The sequence below is a fragment of the Equus asinus genome, unplaced genomic scaffold (assembly GCF_041296235.1).
Source record: "Equus asinus isolate D_3611 breed Donkey unplaced genomic scaffold, EquAss-T2T_v2 contig_2, whole genome shotgun sequence".
In the NCBI taxonomy this organism is placed as follows: Eukaryota; Metazoa; Chordata; class Mammalia; order Perissodactyla; family Equidae; genus Equus; species Equus asinus.
The window spans coordinates 142,879-165,295 of NW_027224849.1; the positions used below are offsets into that span (position 1 = coordinate 142,879).

Sequence of the window (22,417 nt, forward strand, 5' to 3'; positions counted from 1 at the left end):
ATCATATATGTCCTCAAATCCATCTTTCCTTTAGAATGTTTTTGCCTTACATGAACCCTGATATAGAACTTAAAGTTCTTTACTCATTTGGTTTTGTGAATGTTGAATAACAAATTTTAGTTTCTTGCTTCAGTCAGCCTTTACCGTCTTCAGCCAGTGGGGCTGGCTCAAATAATTGAAATGAATAATTCATTATTCAACATTCACAAGACTAAAATCAGTACGGGCATACCTCACTTAATGAAAGGGACATGTTTTGAGAAATGCATCATTAGGCACTTTCACTGTTGTGTGAACATCACACAGTGTACTTACACAAACCTAAGTGGTAGAGCCTACTACACACCCAGGCTATGTGGTGCTACCCGTATGGGACCACTCTCATGTATGTGGTCCATTAGTGACCGAAACATCGTTAATATTGTTACATGGTGCGTGACTGTGGTGGATGACAATGACAAAATGGAGTACCATTTTCAAGGCTTCTAAAATGGAGCTGGGAGGCCATTAAGGAAGTGGGGCTTATGCTTGTACACCACATCCACCACCAGACGTTAACTGAACTTTTGAGCTTTACCTGACAGCAGAGGTCACATCTTGAAGTATTTCCTCATTCCAAGAAGGGGCAGTCTGCCTAGGACCAACTATGTTCTGGCAAGTCAGCTCACCCCATGCCAGAACCAGTCATTAACTGTTCACTGTAGAGCTTTGTAAGCCTGTGTCCTTTCCTTTTATATACCCCTGCCTCCTTTGTCTTCCTAGGAGCACATTTGAGCTTCTACTCGAATCTACATCTCCTGAATTGCAATTCTTGAGACCCCAAATAAACTTTTTGGTTCTTTTGCAGTTTATGCCTCTTATTTGCTGACTTTACGTGGTGACAGAAGTGGGATCCCTAGCTACTGACCTTCAATTCTGGTGCCACTTCACAGACACAAGCAAGGTGCCTGCAAAGAATCTTTTGTGCTCTGTCGTCTCCTCCTGGTGGCTCTGGTTCCTGGTGGTAAGTCCTCCTGGGCCTGGACCACCCATTTTTGGTAGAGGTCCAGACTCTTTATGTAGGCGTCCTTTGATACTGGTTCTGGCCATCCTTCCATTGTCAGCTTTGTTAGAAACTTCTGTTTCTTTCACTCCTTTTCTGGGCCTTTGATCCTTTGGTAAGTTCATACAAATGAGAAGTCCATTTTCTAAGAGGACCACCGAAGAACAGCCCCACTCTGGGACTCCTGCTGGTTTTGTCTTTAAAGAATACAGACCTTCTACATGTAGATTTCTGTCCCACTGGGCTCAGATTACTCAGGGTGATTTAAAGCTTCGCTGGCCTAAATGGGGCTCCTTTGAAATACCTAAATTGGTTTATCTGTGCACTCAATTGGAAAAAGCCTATCAAACCAAACAAATAAAATGGGAAACTTTTTAAAATTGGTATCTTGAGGCCTCTAAATGAAACACTGAAAAGGACACTTCCTTGCAAGCCATAACAATGTCATAACTAAGAATTTCAAATGATTAAATGTAAATGCCATCGAGAAAAGAATATTAACTCCTCCTGTATTTGTCAGGGTTCTCTGGAGAACCAAGGAGATTATCTATATATATATAATATATATTAATATTGATATATAATAGAATATATAATCCATTGTATCTATATTTAAATTCATTTATTTAGTTCTATAAATTACATATATACACATAAAATTTATATATAAAAGAAACTTTGGCCTCGCCCCTAAGTGCCTAAAAGAATTTAAGACAGAAGGCCTGTTCCAGGAAGGAGCTGTCAACGTAGGGAACTCTAGATGTGGTAGAGAAGAAGGTACCTAGCCGGGCCCATTTTACACAAGTTCTCTCTCATTTGTTTAGAGATGGCCCAGCAAACATTTGGTTTCCTGTCTCCTTGTGAATCGGCTTCCTCCTCTTTGAAGTCCCAAACCATGACCCCCAACCCCGTGACTTTGTAAAATATCTAAACCCTAACCATAGAGCTGGCAGACACGCTGTAGACTGAGCAGCAGCATGAAGACCAGGGTCAACCTGATGACATTGTGGGTGGGACTACTGGCTGTTTGTCCACATCCTTGTCCTGGGTGCCCAGGAAGGCAGTCACCCAGCAACTTGCAGTGAGGTGTGGCGTGTGACTATGTTTCAGCCAATGCAATGGGAGTGGAAGTGGTGTGTGCCATTTCCAGGTTGGAACTTTTGAAAGCAGGTGTGTCTTCTCCGTGTTCCTTCTTTCTCCTTGTGCAGATTGGTTGCAGACAATGATACAGGCATCAGGAATGGCAGAGCCAAGAGACGGGAATTCATGGGTGACTGACACACCCTGTGGAAGAGAACCACCTGCCCAACACGAAACCCACCTTGGCCTGTAAGGTAATCACACATAAATTTCTACTCTCTGGTTATTCTTTTTCGGGATCTGCTTGTTATTTTCTTAACTATTATGGAAATATTTCAAATATGCAGAAGAGTACATAGTATGACCTCTATCTCCGGCCCCAATACCCAGAAAGAACAGACGTTAAATTCTGCCCTATTTGCTTCCGATGTTGCATTCATTTGCTGGGGCTGCCATGACAAAATACCACACGTAGGGTGGCTTAAACAATAGAAATTTATTTTCTCACGGTTCTGGAGGCTGAAGTTCAAGATCAAGGCGTTGGCCGGTATAGTCTCTTCTGAGGCCTCTCTCCCCGGCCGCTTCTCCCTGTGTCCTCAGACGGTCTTCCCTCTGTGTGTGTCTGAGTTCTAATCTTCTCTTCTTACGTGACTATCAGTCACATTGGATTGGAGCCTACCCATGTGACCTCACTTTACCTTAATTACCTCTTTAGAGGCCCTCTCTCCAAATACAGCCCTATTTTTAGGTCCTGGAGTTAGGACTTCAACATATGAATTTTCAGGGACATGATTCAGCCCACAACGATATCTCTGTTTTTAAGAAGCAAAATGTTGCCGTCACACCTAAAATTCACATTTCCATCCCGTTCTCCTCCCTCCCTCATCATAGGTATCAATATCCTAAAATTAATTACATTCTTTATGATTCCAAGAATATCCATGTGCATGGCTCCATTAACAAAAGATTACATTTTTATGCAGAGTCAAGACATACATGTGTATGTCTCCGTTAACAAATTCTTACATTGTTATGCACTTAAAAAATGTGCAGGAACAGCATCACACTGCACATGTCCTTCTTTGATTGGCTTTGGGCTATAAATGGGGAAGGAAAAACAGCAGCCGAGGGTAAGAGAATAAATAAACGGCTTATGCATAAAAACCCAAAAGGACAGATTTCCAAGAGCATCCAGGTTGGTGACCACGTGCAGGTTCTGGGAGAGTGGTTACCTGGAGAGGGCGTGGAAGCTCAGTGCCCTTTCCCCATGTCTTGCCCTGTGCGTCTGTTCCATCGAGCTATTCCCGAGTCATATCCTTTTCTAATAAACAGGTAATCTAGTAAGTAAGAGGTTTCTCTGAGTTCTGTGAGCCACCCTAGCAAATTCGTCGAACCGGAGTAGAGAGTCTTGGGAACCTCCTACTGACAGCCAGTTGCTCAGAAGCATAGGCGACAACCTAGACTTGCTGTTGGCACCTGCAGTGGGGGCAGTCTTGTGGGGCTGAACCCTTAACCTGTGGGGTGTGATGCTGTCTCTGGGTACATAGTGTCAGAATCGAGTTGAGTTGTAGGACACCCAGCTGGTGTCCCAAGAATTGCTTGTTGGTGGGGGGGACTCCCCCGACCCACAACCCCACACACATTGGAATTGGTACCAGAACCTAGGAACAAACTGTGAAAGATAAGCATCTTAGCTTGGGTTCCCATAACAAAATGCCATAGCGTGGGTGACTTAAACAACAGAAATTTATTTTCTCACCATTCTGGGGGCTGGAAGCCTGAGAGCAGGATGCCAGCATGGTCAGGTTCTGGCGAGGGCTCTCTCCTCAGCTTGCATAAGGTCCCCTTCTCACTGAGTCCTCAGATGGTGGGGTGTGTGTATGCGTGTGAAGAAACAGAAAGAGAGATCTCTTCCACTTCTGATGAGGCCGCAGTCCTATCTGATTTAGGTTCCACCATTATGACTTCATTTTCACCATAATTACTTCCTAAAGACCTTGTGTCTGGACATGGTCACAAGGGGGGGTCAGGGCTTCCATATATGAATGGTGGGGAGAGAGAATTCAGTCCATAGCAATAAATAAAGAGCAAATAAATAGAAACAAAGGTTTGGCATTTCTCTTTCTCATTTCCTTTCTTCCTGACTTTACTGTCTTGCTCTTTGTCTAGCTTCTTGAACAAGTAGCTCATTGGTTTCTAATTTTTCTTTTTAGATACGTATGTTGAAGGTATCTTTCTTCTAAGTATTGTTTAATTCCATCCACCAGATTTTGTCATGTAGTGCTTTCAGCTATAAATATTTCCTGAGTTCCATATGAGATCCCTTTCAATGCAAGGTTCTATAAGTTCCCAGCCATTATTATTATTTTCTCATCTGTCGCTCCTTTTACAAGTATGTAATGTTCCTCCTTGTCACCATGTTGGTTTTGTCTGGAGCTTTACCTCCAGATTTCTATAGATATGCTTTTTTATTGACAGGTAAAGGACAAAATGAGGAAATATTTTTGCTATATATAAGCATGGTATCTGTCTACACTCCTGGGACAGTGTAGACTTCTAATCTGTCACTTATCCACCTTTGTGAAAAGGAATTCTAATATTGGCTCACTGAAGTCATTTTGGTCAACAGCACAGGAAATTGGTAATATGTATGTGTGGGGACCTGGAAATGGCCACCCCAAGATATGTCTCTTTGGCATCAGGATTATTTGAGGCTGATTGCTTTTGAGAAACTGGGACAGGGAAGGAGGAATGGAACTTGCCCTTTGTTAGGGCACATTTACATTTGTAAGGTAAATCTCTATCTGTAAAAGTTGCCTCCCTCCCTGTACCAGGAAGAAGAAAGGAGATGACCTTCTCTCTAAAAACTCTTAATCAATACCAAAGGCAAGGACTTAAATCTGCATTTTATTGTGCTAGTCTGGTAACCTCCTGTAACTGACTTTCCTCCCCCTCCCAACGTTGGCATTTCTTAAGGATTAAGCATCTTTCCTTAGGCTAGGAACTGATTGCTGAGCTCACCTGTGACCGCCCAGCTCCAGACAATCGACTTGAGTCCTGCTATGCCCACTGAGATAGCAGACCCACTACCTGCTGTGTCCATCAAGTGCCGACAGGGCAATCTTGTGACTATTGTGGGAGGGACATTTCAATCACATGTGAAACACCCCATTTGGCGGTATATAACCACTATGTGCACCCCACTTCTTTGGTGCCCTTTCTTCCTTCGGGAAGAAAGGCACCGGGCCACGGTTCCTCATAAAGCTTTGTCCAATTTTCTCTTGCTTTTCTGTCTCATGTGAATTTAATTCGTTCTCCAGCCAGACGAACCCACATTTGGGAAGAGGAAATGTCTTCCTCCCCTACATATGTTTTCACCAGTCAGATAGTCCATGTTGTGCTGTATTCACAACAAACTCCTAAGTCTCAGCTAAAAATAACCAAGGTTTATTTCTCGAACATGCTCCATGTCATCAGGAGCTGGCTCTGTATTATCCTTGCTCAGTCTGGAGGATTGAGTAGATGGCAGCTAAAAGATGCTCGATCCAACTTCTTGCACAACTGCCAGGCAGGAAAAACACACTCCTACTGTTTGCCAAAGGTTTGTCTGGAAGAGACAGCCTCATTTTTGCTCAAGTTTCATTTGCCAAAGGCTCACAAAGTCACATTTGACTTTAAGGGGCCAAGAAGATACATCCCTTCTGTGTGCCAGAGAAGAGCCGACAATATTTGGTGAACGGCAGTAATAATAACTATACACTGTGCTCTATTGTGTCTTCCAAAGCTTATTTTTGCTTTTTGTTTGTTGATTTTTTCAAAAATTCCCTTCAGTTATGTGAGTTACCGTAAATCCTTCTAGTCAATTTCTTTAATAAGAAAACTGAAGTTAGCCAGAGTTAGCTTCTTTTGCTTAAAAAAAAAAAACAACGGTCTAACGCATTAGACTTTGCGTTATAAATGTTACTGAGCAGCTTAGGAAAATGAACTTCAGTTTACACCTTGGGCTGGTCTTCAAGAAAGGGTACACACCGATTTTTGAAGGATAAGGTTTTAATAGGAAAAGAAGCAGGGCATGGCATGAGCCAATATTTAGATCCGAATAATTATTGGTGACTGCAGCATGTCAGGCAGGGAGCCAGCTGTTTTTGCATATGCTCTCTAAGTCAATTTTAATTCTTTATAAGAACAATATGAGGTGACTCTTACTATTCATCACTTATATATGCAGAAACTGAGGGTCAGGGAGGTGAAATGACCTGTGCAAAAGTCACTTAACTAGCAAATGATGGCTTTGTTTCAAGTCCATCATCTGATCAGGCAGAGGTGAAAGAGAAGAATGCAATGTGTGTTTTTGGGTAGTGGGTACTGTTCGGTTTGGCAGGACTGTGGGATACATGAAAGGCGGAGGGGCCCTTGAGTGCTAAGGCAGAGAGTTGGAGTCTATCAGGTAGGCAGTGAGAGGAAGGTTTCCGCATCAGAGAGGGCACTGGTGGAGCCATGCCTCAGAAACATTGATCTGCTATTGTCCTCTACGATGAAGAGAAATGAGGCACGCTGGAGGCCTGGAGACCAGTTGGAGGAGCATTGTAAAAACTCACATAGGCCTGAATGGGCATGGGTGTTGGCAATGGAAAAAGAAAAAAGTATTCTATCGAGTCTCCAGACGCCCAGGAAATTGCTGAACGAAGTCTGAGTTCTCCCTATGTAGATAGCTCATACTTTTCATTATAGATTTCTCAAGAACTTGCTCCCAGGAGAAACCCTGGATGGAGAACAAAACAGGTAAGTGCCCAAGTGAGAAATCTACAAAGCTCCTCTCCCCCAAAATCACCTCTTCCCCATCTGGCATGTCTGGTTCTGGCATGTCTTGCAGGTGGTCAGTCATGTCCATCACCTGGTTTCGGTGTGTGCGACACCTGTATCTGGTGTATCCGGCAGGTGTTTCTCACAAGACTTGTAGGTGGTTCAGACGTGTCCAGAAGGTGGTTCTCGCGTGTCGGGCACCTGGTTACAGTGTGCCTGGCATGTGGTTCAGGATTCTCCATCTAGTGGTTCAGGCTGGTCTAACAGGTGGTTCAGGTGTGTCCAGCCGCTGTTTCAGCTGTTTCTGGAACCTGGTTCTGGCCTGTGCTGGACCTGTTTCTGGTGTATCCATCATATGGATCTGGCATGTCCAGCACAGTGTTTGGGCGTGTTCAGCAGGTGGCTTCAGCGTACTGGGCGCCTTGTTCCATCGTATCTGACCGTTGGTTCCGTGGTGTCTGGCAGGTAGTTCCTGTGTGTCTGGCATATGGTTCCAGTATGTTCTGAAGGTGGTTCCGGCGTGTCCGACTGGTGGCTACCATGTGTCCGGAACCTGATTCCTTTGTGTGTGGTTGGTGCGTTCAGTGTGTCCAGGTGTTGGTTCCGGCGTGTTTGACAGTTGGTTCCCGCATGCCTGGCGGGGGATTCCAGGCTGTCTGGCAGGCTGCTCTGGCCTTTTCTGGAAATTGGTTCTGGCGTATCCAGGACCTGGTTCCGGTTTATCCAGCAGGTGATTTTGGCATGTCCGGCAGGTTGTGCTGGCGTGTTAGGCTGGTGGTTCCGGCTTGTCTGGCAGGTGTTTGTGGCATGGCCAGCACCTGGTTCTGGCGTATTCGGGAGGTGGTTTCAGTGTATCTGGCACATGGTCTCGGCATATCCAACAGGTGGTTGCGAAGTGTGTGACAGGTGGTTCCTGTGTGTCTGGCATGTGGTTCTGGTACGTTCGGAAGATGGTTCCAGCATGTCCTTTGGGTGCTTCTGACATGTCTGCAAGGTGGTTCTGGCGTGTCAGTGTCATGGTTCCAGTGTGTCCGGTGGGTGGTTCCAGGTGGTTCTGGCGTGTCTGGTGGGTGCTTCTGGTGTGTATGGCGGGTCATTCAGGCATGTCTGTATGGTGGTTCCAGAGTGTGCGGCAGGTGCTTCTGGCATGTCTGTTGGCTTTTTCCGGCTTCTAAGGGGCCTGGTTCCAGTGTATCCGGCAGGTGATTTTGGCTTGTCCAGAAGGTGGTTCCAGCGAGTGAAGCAGGTGGTTCAGGCGTGTCCAGCAGGTGGTTCATGTCTGTCAGTGATGTGGTTCCGGCATTTCCAGCACATGGTTCTGGCACTCTGAGAGATGGTTCTTTCATGCCCGTCATGTGATTCTGGAGTGTCCATCAAGTGGTTCTTGTGTATCCGGCAGGTGATTTTGGCGTTTGAGTCAGATGGTTCTGGTGTGTCCTGCAGGTGCTTCTGGCACGTTTTGGACCTGATTCTCACATCTGCGATGGGTGGTTCCACCGTTTCCAGATGATGTTTCTGAAGTGTCCAACAGTTGGTTCCAGCATTTAAGGCAGGTGGGTCACACAAGTCCCGCCCGAATCATTCGGCTGAGGCACGAATGATTGTCCTTCCACATGCTTAGGAGGAGAGAGACAATAGGATTTTAACCAACCACTCTTTGGAAGTTAAGAAAAACTCGCTTTCCACAGTGCTCTTACAGCATACTGGCAACCTCTCATGCCGCCCTTGTGCATGGGTGGAGAGAGTGTTCACAAAGCAGCTATGGAAGAAAGGCCAAGTTTGCTCAGCAGAGTCCTACATTGCCCTAAAATTGCAAGGCACGAAACACTGCCTCCAACCCTCAAGGGGAGATGAGCAATAATCCATCTTGCTTCCAGCTCTTTAGGAAGCTGAGAAAGAACTCACTTGCCACACTGTTCTTATAGTGTACCTTGAACATCTCATACAAAGGCACCTGAAATGCTGTTTATTTGGAGCCCTTAACTCATTGCTTTAGAACTTCTGCTTTTGGGGCATTTCCATCTTGCCAACCCGGCTCAGACAAAATGCCTACATCTTCTCCTTAAGCAAGGAGGCTGAGGCCCGAATGATTGTGCATCCACATGCTTAGGAGGAGAGAGACAATAGGCTTTTAACCAACTGCTTTTGTGCACTGGAGGAGAGAGTGTCAGAAAGCACCTATGGAAGAAAGGCCCCTTTGCTCTCAGCAGTGCCCTACATTGCTCTAGAGGTGGAAGGCACAAAGCACTGCCTCCATCCCTCAAGGGGAGACAAGACACAAACCATCTTGCTTCCAGCTCTTTAGGAAGCTGAGAAAGAAGTCGCTTTCCACAGTGCTCTTATAGCATATTGGGAACCTCTCATACACAGGCAGCTGAACGCCATTTCCTCCCAGCCCTTAACTCGCTGCTTTAGAACTTCTGCTTCTGCCACATTTCCCTCTTGCCAACCCGGCTCAGGGGTAATGGCTACATCTTCCCCTTAAGCAAGGGGGCCAAGGCCCGAATGATTGTGATTCCACAAGCTTAGGAGGATAGAGACAAGAGGCTTTTAACCAACTGTCCTTGTGCATTCGTGGAGAGAGTGTCAGAAAGCCCCTATGTCAGAAAGGCCCATTTGCTCTCAACCATGCCCTATATTGCTCGAGAGGTGGATGGCACAAAGCACTGCCTCCATCCCTCAAGCGGAGACAAGCCACAAACTGTCTTGCTTCCAGCTCTTTAGGAAGCTGAGAAAGAACTCACCTGCTGGATATGCTTGAACCAGGCACCTTAGAGGCTGGAAAAACCCGACAGGCATGCCGAAAGCACCCGCCGAACACTCTGGAACCACCACACAGACATCCCATAATGACCCAGCAGACTCACCGGAAGCACCCACCGGACACACCAGATCCACCTGGAACCACCCACTGGACACACTGGAAACATGAGTCTGACACACCAGAACCAACTTCCAGACATGCTGGAAGCACCTAACGGACAGGCCAGAACCATCTTCTGAACCTACCAGAACCACATGCCACACACTTCGGAACCACCTGTTGGATATCCCAGAACCAAGTACCAGATACACTGAAACCACCTCCCAAATATGCCAGAACCAGGTGCCAGACACGCCACAAACACCTGCCACACAAGCTGGAACCACCATCCTAACACGCCAGAACAACAGGCTGGATACGCCAAAATCACCTGCCAGATACACCGGAACCAGGTCCTGGATACGCCAGTACCAATTTCTGGAAAAGGCTGGAAAATCTGCCAGACACGCCAGAATCACCCACCGGACATGTGGGAACTAATTGCAAGACAGGCCGGAACCAAAGCCAGGACACTCTGAAAGCATCAACCGGACAGGATGGAATCAGGTCCCAGACACACTGTTGCAACCTGCTGAACATGCCGGAACCACCTTTCGAATGTACCAGAACCATATGCCAGACACACAGGAACCACCTGCCAGACACCATGGAACCAACTGTGAGATACACCGGAACCAGGCTCCCAGTATGCTGAAGCCACCTACCGAATATGCCAGAACCATGTGCCAGACACGCTGGAACCATGTGACGGATACACCAGAAACAGGTCCAGCACAGGCCAGAACCAGGTGCCGGACACGCCTGAAACAGCTGCTGGACACACCTGAAACACCTGCTAGACCAGCTTGAACCACTTGACAGACAGTCTGGAACCACATGCTGGGCACACCAGAATCAGGTGCCCGACATGCCAGAACCACCTGCTGGACACGCCTGAAGCACCTGCCAGTCTTGTGAGAACCACCTGCCAAGAACTCCAGAAACAGGTGTTGTACACGTCAAAACCAGGTGCTGGACATGAATGAACCACCTTAAAGAAATGCCAGAACCAAGTCCCAGACACGAGTGAGTCACCTGCAAGACATGCCAGAACCAGGTGCCTGACATGCTGGAACCACCTGCCGCTCACGTCGAAATCACCTGCCGGATACGCCGGAACCATGTGCTGCACAGGCGGGAATCACGTACCAGACATGCCGGGACCACCTGTTGGATATGCCAGAACCAGGTGCCTGATTCACTGAAACTACCTGCCGGGCACACAAGAACCAGGTGTCAGACAGGCCTCGACAACCGACAGGGCACGTTGAAATCACCTGCATGATACCCCGTAACCATGTGCCAGAGAGAATGGGACCACCTGCCGGACACACCGGAGCCACCTCTCAGATATGCCAGAACCACATGTTGGACACGCCGGAACCATCTCCCGGACAGACCTGAACCACCTGCTGGACACGCCAAAATCACCTGCCCGATACGCTGGAACCAGGCACCTTGGGTGCTGGAAAAACCTGGTAGACATGCCGTAACCACCCGCCACACACTCTGGAACCACCACACAGACATGCCAGAACGACCCGCCAGACACACTAGAAGCACCCACCAGACAAGCCAGAACCACCTGGAACCAAATGACGGACATGCTGGGACCATGACTCTGACACGCCAGAACCAACTCCCGCACATGCCTGAAGCACCCAACGGTCACGCCTGAGCCATCTTCCGAACGTACTAGAACCACATGCTAGACACTTCGGAACCACCTGCCAGACACTTCGGAACCACCTGTTGGATGTGCCGCACCCAGGTACCAGATACTCTGAAACCACCTGCCGTATACGCCAGAATCAGGTGCCAGACATGCCACAAACACCTGCCACGGAGGCCGGAACCATCAGCGTAACACATTGGAACAACCTGCTGGACACGCCAAAATCTCCTGCCGGATACACCAGAACCAGGTCCTGGGTACACCAGAAGCAATTTCTGGAAAAGGCGGGAACAACCTGCTGGACACACCGGAATCACCCCTGGACATGCGGGAACCAACGGCCAGACATGCTGGAACCAACACCTGGACACTCTGAAAGTACCAACCGCACACGATGGAATCAGGTCCTGGACACATGGTAGCCGCCAGACGGACATGCTGGAACCACATTCAGAGCGTACCGGAACCACATGCCAGACACGCAGGAACCACCTGCCAGAAACCATGGAACCCACTGTCAGATACGCCGGAACCAGGCACCCAGTACGCTGAAGCCACCTGCCGAATATGCCAGAACCATGTGCCAGCCACGCTGGAACCATGTGATGGATACACCAGAAACAGGTACAGCAGAAGCCAGAACCAGGTGCCTGAAATGCCAGAACCACCTGCTTGACACAGCTGAACCACCTGTCAGTCTTGTGAGAACCACTTGCCGGATACACCAGACGCAGGTGTCGCACATGCCAAAACCAGGTGCCAGACACATCTGAACCACCTGCCAGTCTTGTGAGTACCACCTGCCAGATACACCAGACACAGGTGTCGCACATGCCAAAACCAGGTGCCGACATGACGGAACCACCTGCAAAACATGCCAGAACCAGGTGCTGGACATGCTGGAACCACCTGCCGGAGACGTCGAAATCCCCTGCCGGATACGCCGGAACCACATGTCACATGTGCTGGAATCGCCTACCAGACATGCCGGGACCACCTGTTGGATACGCCGGAACCAGGTGCCTGATTCACTGAAACTACCTGCCGGACACGCCAGAATCAGGTGTCGGACACGCATGGAAAACACACAGGATATGTCGAAATCACCTGCATGATATCCCATAACAATGTGCCAGAAAATAAAGTACCTAGGATGTGTGAAATCCTATTGAGGCATATTCATATAATGCATTTATTATCATCTTTCTCACTTTTTCTGTTTTATTGTTATAATTTTTTTTTTTGAGGAAGATTAGCCCTGACTAACATCTACCACCAATCCTCCTCTTTTTGCTGAGGAAGACTGGCCCTGTGCTAACATCCATGCCCATCTTCCTCTACATTATATGTGGGACTCCTGCCACAAAATGGCTTGATGAATGGTGCATAGGTCTGCACCCAGGATCTGAACCGGCAAACTCCAGGCCACTGAAGGAGAACATGCAAACCTAACCTCTGTGCAACCAGGCCGGCCCCAAGTTTTCTGTTTTTTTAAAGCAATTTCAATTCTTGCATTTGTTTCACCAGCAGTGGTATCATCATCTTGGACAGTTTCCTCCAGAGTCACAGTATCTAAAATTTGGAGCATTTCTGTTGCTTGTTTGGATAAGTGATGTCAGAATGTCTAGTAAATCTTCCCTAGGAGAACTGTCTAAAAGACGTCTCAATTTAGCAACTGCAGGGACATGTATATTCAACATTTCAATCGATAGTAGTTCATTTTTGTAGAACTCTTCTGATAATTCTCCCAGCTTCTCTTTAGTTTTACAGGTGTTGAAAAATCCCTCAAGTCAGTCCAACAGTTCCACTTTAACAGCAGGATATGACTTCTCTTTTAAATCTGTACCATCTGCAAACAGCACAGGCGTGTGGTCAACAAAAGTGAGTGGGAATTGGGCTGGGTACTGCCCACAATCTGAACCATCAGTGCCGCGGCCCCAATCCTGTGCAGTGGTGGCAGATCCTGAGTATTGCTGGCCAGGTAGGTCATGCTGGGGATGAGACTTAGGATGGGGCTCTGCAGCCCTCGAGCAGGCAGCTCCACACCAGCTGCCAGTTGCAAGTCCAGTCCACACTGGGTGCACATGGGGGAGCTTGGAAGCAGGCAGCCATCTGGGTGAGCAGCAGCAGGAAGTGGATGAAGGAAAATTATGGGAAGATGAAGGGAGAAAATGTATAATAAATAAAGCTTGCCTTGTTATGCAGATAAATCTCTCAGTTAAAAAAATTCTCTAGGGGTTGGCCTGGTGGTTCACTGGTTAAGTGCGCACGTTCCACTTTGGTGGCCTAGGGTTTGCCGGTTCTGATCCCAGGTGCAGACATGGCACTACTTGGCACGCCAGGCTGTGGCAGGTGTCCCACATATAAAGCAGAGGAAGATGGGCGTGGATGCTAGCTCAGGGCCAGTCTTCCTCAGCAAAAAGAGGAGGATTGGCAGCAGTTAGCTCAGGGCTAATCTTCCTAAAAAAAAAAAAAAAATTCTGTAGGGGCTGGCCTGGTGGCACACGGGTTAAATTCACACATTCTGCTTTGATGGCCTGGGGTTCACCAGTTCAGATCCCAGGTGCGGACCTACACAACACTTATTGAGCCATGCTGTGGCAGGCATCCCACGTATAAAGTAGAGGAGGATGGGCACGGATGTTAGCTCAGGGCCAATCTTTTTAAGCAAAAAGAGGAGGGTTGGTGGGGAATGTTAGCTCAGGGCTAATCTTCCTCCAAAAAAAATTCTCTAAGAGTCATTCTCTTTCTGGTGCAGATGCTTTTACTAATGGAAATTTCCTTTAGAAACATAAATTTCCTTTCCAAAGAGGAAGTCTATCCTTCATTTAAAGCAGTCAAGGTGGAGATCAAGAGTTTTTCCTGCATCTGCGGGCTCTCGATTGCTTTTGGCTCCAAATAATTTGTATGTCAAAGTACCATACTTTGGGCATCTTCAGCATTCCTTCAAGAAGAAACAACTTGTTCTTGGAAGTCTCTGTCTCCTCCCCAACCCAGATGCACTCAAGCTGTTAGAGGCCAACAGCAAACAGGGTTCTGCCTCAAGAAGCTTTGGGGAAGCCTCTTCACCCTCAAAGGCCTGAGACACACGAGAGGGATAGATCACTGCAGGTTCTTCAGCCATTGAAAATAATATAAACAGTTCCATTCTCATAAATTTAACAACTTGAAAACAAGGAACAACTTACCAAAAATTTCAAACTAACAAAACTCAACCAAGATGATAGTATTTTCCTCAATCGGGCGCTGCTAGCCAAGCTTTTTGCCACAAAACTCAAGACTTGGATTCATGGGACACACCTGAAGAAAGCACAAACTCTGGGGGGAACTGCACATCATTTGGTGACTTAAAAATAAAGATTTCTCCAAATGGAAGCAGACAGTATCTGATGCGAAGGTTTCCAAGGTGTCTGGACCAGGTCTGTTGGAAGTTTGTCTGCCAAACCTTTGAGGATGACATGACACTTCAGATCATCTCCAATGCCTATGATCTTGATAACATGCAAACTTCAGGTAAAAAGTGCCAGAGAGTTCTCCCTCCTCTCACTCCGTGTTCCTCAAATGTGGCCACAATAGGTTTCCAATCTGTGTGTTTTTCCTCCAACCTGGGACATGACTCCCAGAGAAGCTCCTTCCTGGCCTCGAGGGACGAGAGGCTACTGAAAGTGGAAAAATCTGACTGCAGATCAACAGTGCTTTCAGAGAAAGATGGCAATCAAAATGGGGACATGTGAAAGTTAATAAACGGAAACGTAGTTGAAATAGTGTTGGAAGGCTAATAGAGGGAGTTCTCATGCCCTATGTCAAAGGCGCAGTGCAACAGGAAGAATAAAGACATCCTCTTCCTGACCAGTCAGAAACTAACCCAAGGAGAGACTGTCACAACTCTGCCGATGAAAAGCCACTGCCCTCAAGACTGTGTCCAATAGCCCCCACAGTTTTCCCCACTCTGAGATAAAAGAGCTTCTCCTCTCTTCCTTGCTGGGTGCTCCTGCATGGCTTGCCATGGTTGCACACTCCAAATGGCTATTCTTTGCTAATCCCAGATAAACCAATTTTTGCCAGAGAAATAACTGGCTGTCTATTTGTTTAAGGGCAAGACTTGTTAATAGGCAAGAGATGTAGAGAAAACATTTGATACAATCCAACTCCTGTTTGTCATAAAATTTTCTAGCAAGTTTGAAATAGATGGAAACTACTTTCACTTGTTGAAGGTCGTCTACAGAAAATGCACAGTTGACTTCATGCTTAACAGGGAAAGACTAAATGATTCTCCCCACAATAAGGAACACGGAAAGGAATACCACTTTCACTACTCTTATTCAACAAAATACTGAAGCTTCTGGCAATAACAGAAGTAAAGGAAATAAAAGCCATAGAGTTTAGAAAGGAAAAAATGTAACCATTCCTAGTTTCATTGTTGTCTGTGTAAAAAAACTCTGGGAATCTACAAAAAAAAAAAAAATCAGAACTAATACATGAGTACAAAAAGTTCACCAAGTACAAGATCAACACACAAAAGACCATTTTATTTCTACAACTAATGATGAACCTGCAGATGATAAACTTGAAAATGCTGTATTATTTAGAACCACTCCGAAGAACATGAAATATTCAGGCATAAATTCAAGAACATGTGTACAGGATCTGATGCTGAAAATTATAAAATACCGATTACAGTGATTAAAGAAGATGCAAATAAATTGAGAGCCTTACTATTGTCAAAGACAAATGCAGCAGAAATTAGTTAAAGTGGTGAAAGCAGATTTTATTCAGTAACAGCTGACAGAAGCTGAGCTGCGCTCAGATTTGTACGGAGGTGAATCTAGAATTTTAAAGACGGAATGAAGGAGCAGGGTTCAGGGGCTCAGTAGAGTCAAAGAAGTAAAAAAGTACAAAGGTTGGTCAGTGTAACTGTGATTAGACCCACTGTGTTCGTTACTTTGCAGTTATCAAAGTTAGGATTCTATCCTCACTCAGAAGTTGAGAGAAAGAGGCTCTATCTGTCTTAATGATCGTATTTCAAAGGAGTGGCTCTTAGGTCCTTTAGAGAATTGTGAGAGATACATATCTACAGTTGTAAGCCCTCTTTAGTAAATACTCTAAGAAGGGGGATCAGAGGCCTATAATTGGGTGTTGACTAAAATAAATAGAAAATTTTTCTGTCAGCTTTGAGCTCTCAGGAAGGCATTTTAATGGTGGGCTGGAGTCATTCCGGTTACACAGACTTATGCAGCTAGAAGCCACGCCAGAGTTTGGTTGAGTCTCCTCCTGGTGTGGGGGTTTGGAAGGAGTTGTTATGTGCTGAGAATTCTGCAGTCCTCACCATGTTACTGGATAGAATAATGAGGACAGGTCTCAATTATCCCCAAATTGATCTATAGGTCTAATATTATTCTAATAAAAATTCCACCACAGTTTGTAGACAGAGACACCTTTTTCTAAAATTTATATAGAAAGGCACATAGCTGAGAGTAGCTAAAACAATCATGACAGGAAGAATAATGCGGCAGTAAACACTTTAACAATATTTAGTATTGCCTTGTACATACTGTAATCACAGCATCATCATTTTCATTGTAGGACAGCTACATAAATCAATGGAACAGAGTAGAGAATCCAGAAATGGACCACAGAGTTATACCCTAGTGATCTCTGACACCAAGAGTGAACCTTAATGTAAATTATGGACTTTGAGTGATAATGATGTGCCTATGTATGTTCATCAATTGTGAAAAGTATACTACTCTGATGAGGGGTATTGACAACAGAAAGGTTATGCATATGTGGGGGCAGGGACTATATGAGAACACTGTGTATTTCATTAAATTTTGCTGTAAACGTAAAACTGCTCTAAAAAATAACATCCATTGATTTTTTAATAGGCAATGCAAGAATACCTTGTAGTGATAAAACTGGTCATTATTTTAGCTGTGATGGATACAGAAACTTGCACATCTGATAAAATTGTACAGAACTAAATACACAGGAACAAATTAGTACAAGTGAAACTGGAGAAATCTGAATAAGATAGTGGATTGCATCAATGCCAACAAGCTGGCTGTGGTATCGTCCTATAGTTTTGCAGAATGTTATCATTGTAAGGAACTGGGTAAAGTGTACACTGGAACTTTTGGAGTTATTCCTTACAGCAGTGTAGAATCTACAATGATCACACTATAAATTTCAATTAAAAATAGTTGGCAAATGGAAAGTCAGTCTATGTTTTAAGTTAGGAAGTTTCATTAAATGGTCAGTCCCATTACTTTATAAATTGAATACAATGCCAATAAAAATTTTAACGAGCTTTTCTGTTGAGTTAGATAAATGATCCTACATGGAAAAAATAAACGCATAAGCTAAGCTAGGAAAATATGGACCAGGAAGAACTCTGAGGGAGGAGCTGGTCTATCACACGTTAAAAATATTGCAGAGACTGTAATGCGACAGGAGAGGATTGTCGCATGCACAAGAAGAGGAGAGAAGGGAAAGGGAGGGGAGAGGGTGGCAGAGGTCAGGGGAGTGGGGGAGGGGTGGCCTGATTGGAATTTGTTGACACGGGGAAGCTGGAGCTCACTAAATAGAAGGCAGGCATCCTATGTGATGGTTTAGGGAGCACATGTGGCTTTCTCTGGCGGTCCTGTGTTGAAAGCAGAACGAGAGTTTTGGAAACTGGCAGTTACTGACCAAGTGCTGACTGTTCTGTGCTGAATGCTGCAGGGGCTGTGACTTGGCTTCTTGGGATGTTTGCTTCCCACGTTGGGGGGTCAGAGTTATACTGTCATATATGATCTGTCCTTTGTCCATTTGTATATTCAGTCTCAAAAAAACAGTTGGTGCACAAATTCATCAGTTAGCTCGTCATTAAAAAATAGTCTCTTGGAAAGTTAAACCTTCGAAAGTTAAAAAGATGAAAATGTTAAAAAGATGAAAGATGCCAAATAAGTTTTATAGATGAATATGAAGAAATTGAATGAGAATCTCAAAATTATCCTTCAACAGATTAGGGTGTCATGAAACAGGTTTCTCAAAGTCCTATATTAACATTATTTTCTAAAAAAGAAATTTGGCAAAATGAATTGAAGGAATTAAAACGTCCTTAGCGTTGACTTCATGTTTACACTTCTAGTAATTTACAATCAGGAAGTAATTCTAAATAGCAATACGTTTTATCTCCTAAATTGATTTTTTTGTGTAAATTATTGATTAAAAAAAGAAAAAAAACGAAATCAAATCTCCAGCAGTGAAATATATTTACTTGAGAATATATGATGCAAACTATGTTTCAGTAGAGTGTCATTTTTATTATCAGCATAGGAGAAAAGATGAGTTATGGAAGGGATTCTGCTCATGCTCAGTTATTTCCTTTACTTAACATTAAATCTTGAATAAAGTATAATGTCAAGCTGACTCATTTACTCCTTCATTTTAAAAGCTGAAGACTATTTCCTTGGTTTTTAAATAATGAGGTGTAAAGGAGGGGGTGAGGTGTTGAAAATAACTTCCACTGAGATTGACAGTAGCAACTGCTCTTGATTTTTTTTGAGAGTTGTGGGGTCACCCATCAAAGCAGGAATGCTATTTATGTTGAGAAATTAACAATCTGAATTTTATTAGAAATTTTGACTTTTATGCACCCTCAAAAAGTAATTAGGAATTTATTTGAATTTTTAGCTCTGTTGAGGTATGAGTAATAGACAAAAAATGCACACGTTTTCTATATGTGTATTGATTAGTTTGGACATATGCATACACCCATCATATCATCCCCACAACCAAGTGCTGAACACATCCATGACCTCCAAAACTTTCCTTGTGATTTTTGTGTGTTTTTTTAAGCTTAGGAATTTCATGGATTTTAACCTAATGCTCAGATAAAAGAGGGAGAAGATGAGGTGTACGTTGTTTCATTATGGTACCTTAAGACATAGACTTTCAACATACACATGACTTCTGAAAAGCAACATTTATTACTTTCACAATGAAATATTTTCTCCTATTTCCTTCAAATATATGGCCTTCTTATTCTACCCCCCACCCACTTCCTTTTTGAGTAGGGACTCAGGAGAAATTTCCAATTTGCACATGTGTGAGCCAGTGTGGAACAGGACAGAGTATGTCTGCAGACTGGTTCAGCCTGCTGAGCCCCTTTGCTGCTTCTAACCTATGGCCACGAAAAAGGCTAAATGGAGGGAAATTAAACTTTGATGTGTTGATGATTGAAAAGGAAAGTGCCTTGCTCTCTAAGGGATAAAGTCATTTGGAGGAAAATCAAATAACTATCATAGTTATTTTTTCCTATCTTATTTTTCCGCTGAAGCCACTAGATATTTCAATCTTTCTGACTTCCTAACAGAATCCAGTAGTACTTTCCTTTTCTAAGGCCAATGAACTGTTATGTAAGGGGCTTCTCTTGCTTTTTCCAAACCCTCCTGGGATTCTGTTTATCTACTGTTCGTTTTTCACCCCCTGCTTTTCAGATTGCTTTGTTCACTGTCCTTGTCAAATAAATGTGGCTCATTAAAATAAGCAGCATTAATATGTATCTCTTTCACGGCATTTTATCTAATAAATATGCTGAAGATTTTCTGTATTCTGCATGTGAATCCTTTGTTGAATATTGGAACTGGGACAATCTCTTCGCATCCTGTGACTTGCAAATTCCCTCTTGTAATGTGTCTTATGATGAACCGAAAGCCTAAATTTTAGTGAATCCCAGTTTACCGATATTTCTTGTATGGAGAGTGTGTGTGTGTCTTCTTTGAGAAGTTTTTTCTACCCTGTGGTCCCGAGGATGTTTTCTTATGTTGTCTTCTAGAAGTTTCATTATTTTACCTTTCCCCTTTAGGTCAAAGTGTCCAGGAATTGAGTTTTGTGTGTTGTGAGGGTAGGGCTCAAGGTTTCCTTTACATCCATATGCCCGTCTCTACGAGTAATAACAGGCAGCATTGGGACAGGTGGACACAAGCCTGGGAGTTAGGGGTCCTGTATTCTCAGCCTTACCCTCCCTTTAAAGCACCCTCTGAACGTGGGCAGGTGACTTTCCCAGTTCTCCCTCCTCTCAGACTCCTTCCTTCCTCTCTTCCTCCTATCCTTCATTCCTCCCTCCCTCGCTCCCTCCATTCTTTCCTTCCTTCCTTCCATCTATCCACCCGAGCATCTGTCCAGGTATCAATCTGTCCAACTGTCCTCCTGCCTGTTCGCCGGTTTGTCCTTCTTCTCTCCTTCCATCCTCTTTCCTCCCATGTCTCAACTTCTCTTCCTTGTCTTTGTTCTTCCTGCTTTCCCTGTGACCCTCCATTTGTCCGCTCTTCCTCTGTCCATCCAGGTATCCCCTCTATCTGTGCCTCTACCTGTCTCTTTGTTGCGTCTCTCTCTTCTTCAAGCACACTGTCTCTCTTGGGTTCATCTCACTCACAGGCTCGAACATCCCGCTACTCACACAATCCCTCCTTCTGTCACTCACATTTATGGCTCACCTGTGAATGGTTGTCCTGGGACAGCCACTGTTGGAGTGCAGATGAGCCTGTGGGGCTTCACCCACTGTGTGGGGTCTCTGTGTCTCCCAGACGACAGCCCTTTCCACAGCTCCTGAGCTGGGCAGCATGTTCCTGCCTACTTCCTCATTGCTTGAGCAACCAGAAGCCACCACAGGCCTAGGGGGCCCCTCTTCCTTCCCCAGAGGAGCTCTCTAGCCCCACACCTCAACTGACCAATTCTTACTGGGCAGCTGGGAAGCCGAGGTGTGCAATTCTGCTTTGAGGGCAAGCATGCTGATCACAAGGATTATACCAATATTTCAATCTGACGCAGCCCTCAGAGAGCCCCTGGTCTTGTGAAAGTCACAGAAAATTCTAATACAAGGTGGGATGTTTTGAGGAGAAGCACCTGGCATCCTTTGGGTGGGAAGAGCTCTCTGGAGGGAGTTTTGCCCAATTGGGGTCTTTAAGAAGGAGTAGGAATTATATAGGGAAATAAGGTGTGGAGCGTGTTCCTGGCAGAGGAAATTGCATGAGCAATGGCCCTGTAGGCAAAAACAGCATAGTGTACGGGAGAAGTGACAGGAATTTGGTTTGCCTGAAGCACAAAGCCTAACTCAGAGTGAATGCATCAATGAGGCTGAAGAGTCAGCAGGAGCCAGATGTGCAAGGGCTTTGAGTGCCAGGTCAAGAAGTTTGAACTTAACCCTGAAGGCCTTAGGGAGCCATGGGTGATGCTAGAGCAGGAGTGTTCTAGTGAGATCTTCATTTCAGAAAAATGCTTCTAATGTTCAAGGCAGAGAACATCCTTTAGACAATGCATCCAGTGAGCATGTTAGGGTGTTGGTTCCGGTGAGAAAAGATAAGACCTACCTGGGACGTGAATGAACAGAAGGAATGCATTGAGGAGCAATCTGTAGGTGCAGTTGGTGTTACCGGCAGGGGAGGGAGGAGGAGCTGAGAGATATGCTGGCTTCAACTTGGATGAGCGCAGCATTGAGTGGTGGTTCCACTGGGAGCAAAGGCAACAGATGATACTGAGTTCAGGCTTCTGATCTGGTCTCAGCCCAGCTCTCAGTGATGGCCATCTCTCTCCCTCTCTTCTTGCAGCCAAGGGGCACGACCTGAAGGCCCTCACACTCAACTCCACCATCTCCAACATCCAGTATTTGACAGACATGAGCAAGAGCTCAGCCACATTGAACTCCACTGAGAGAGTCCTGCAGCACCTGATGAGACCCTGGTGCCAGCAGCTCCCGGCAGGATGAGTCCCAGCCAGGAGCACCCCACCTGCTGTCTCTCCTGCTCGTCCTCCTCCTGCCTCCTCCCCTGCTTGGATCCTTGTTCAAGAAGAGCAGCCTGGGCCCCTTGTCTTGGGCTGTAGACTGATCTCCCTCAGGGAAGTCCCTTTTCTGAGCATTTGAGAGTCATGAACACTTTTGGTGACCACCCCAATTATCACTCTTCCCACTGAC

At 45.4% G+C, this 22,417-nt stretch overlaps 1 long non-coding RNA gene across 1 annotated transcript; it reads left to right on the plus strand.

Annotated features, from left to right (window-relative positions):
* Nucleotides 1-850: 850 nt before the first annotated feature.
* LOC139043315 (uncharacterized) lies at nucleotides 851-22,202 on the plus strand. The gene is made up of 3 exons (XR_011500396.1): nucleotides 851-1,003; nucleotides 2,251-2,376; nucleotides 22,053-22,202. It is a non-coding gene; the product is annotated as an uncharacterized lncRNA (long non-coding RNA).
* The last annotated feature ends 215 nt before the right edge of the window (nucleotides 22,203-22,417 follow it).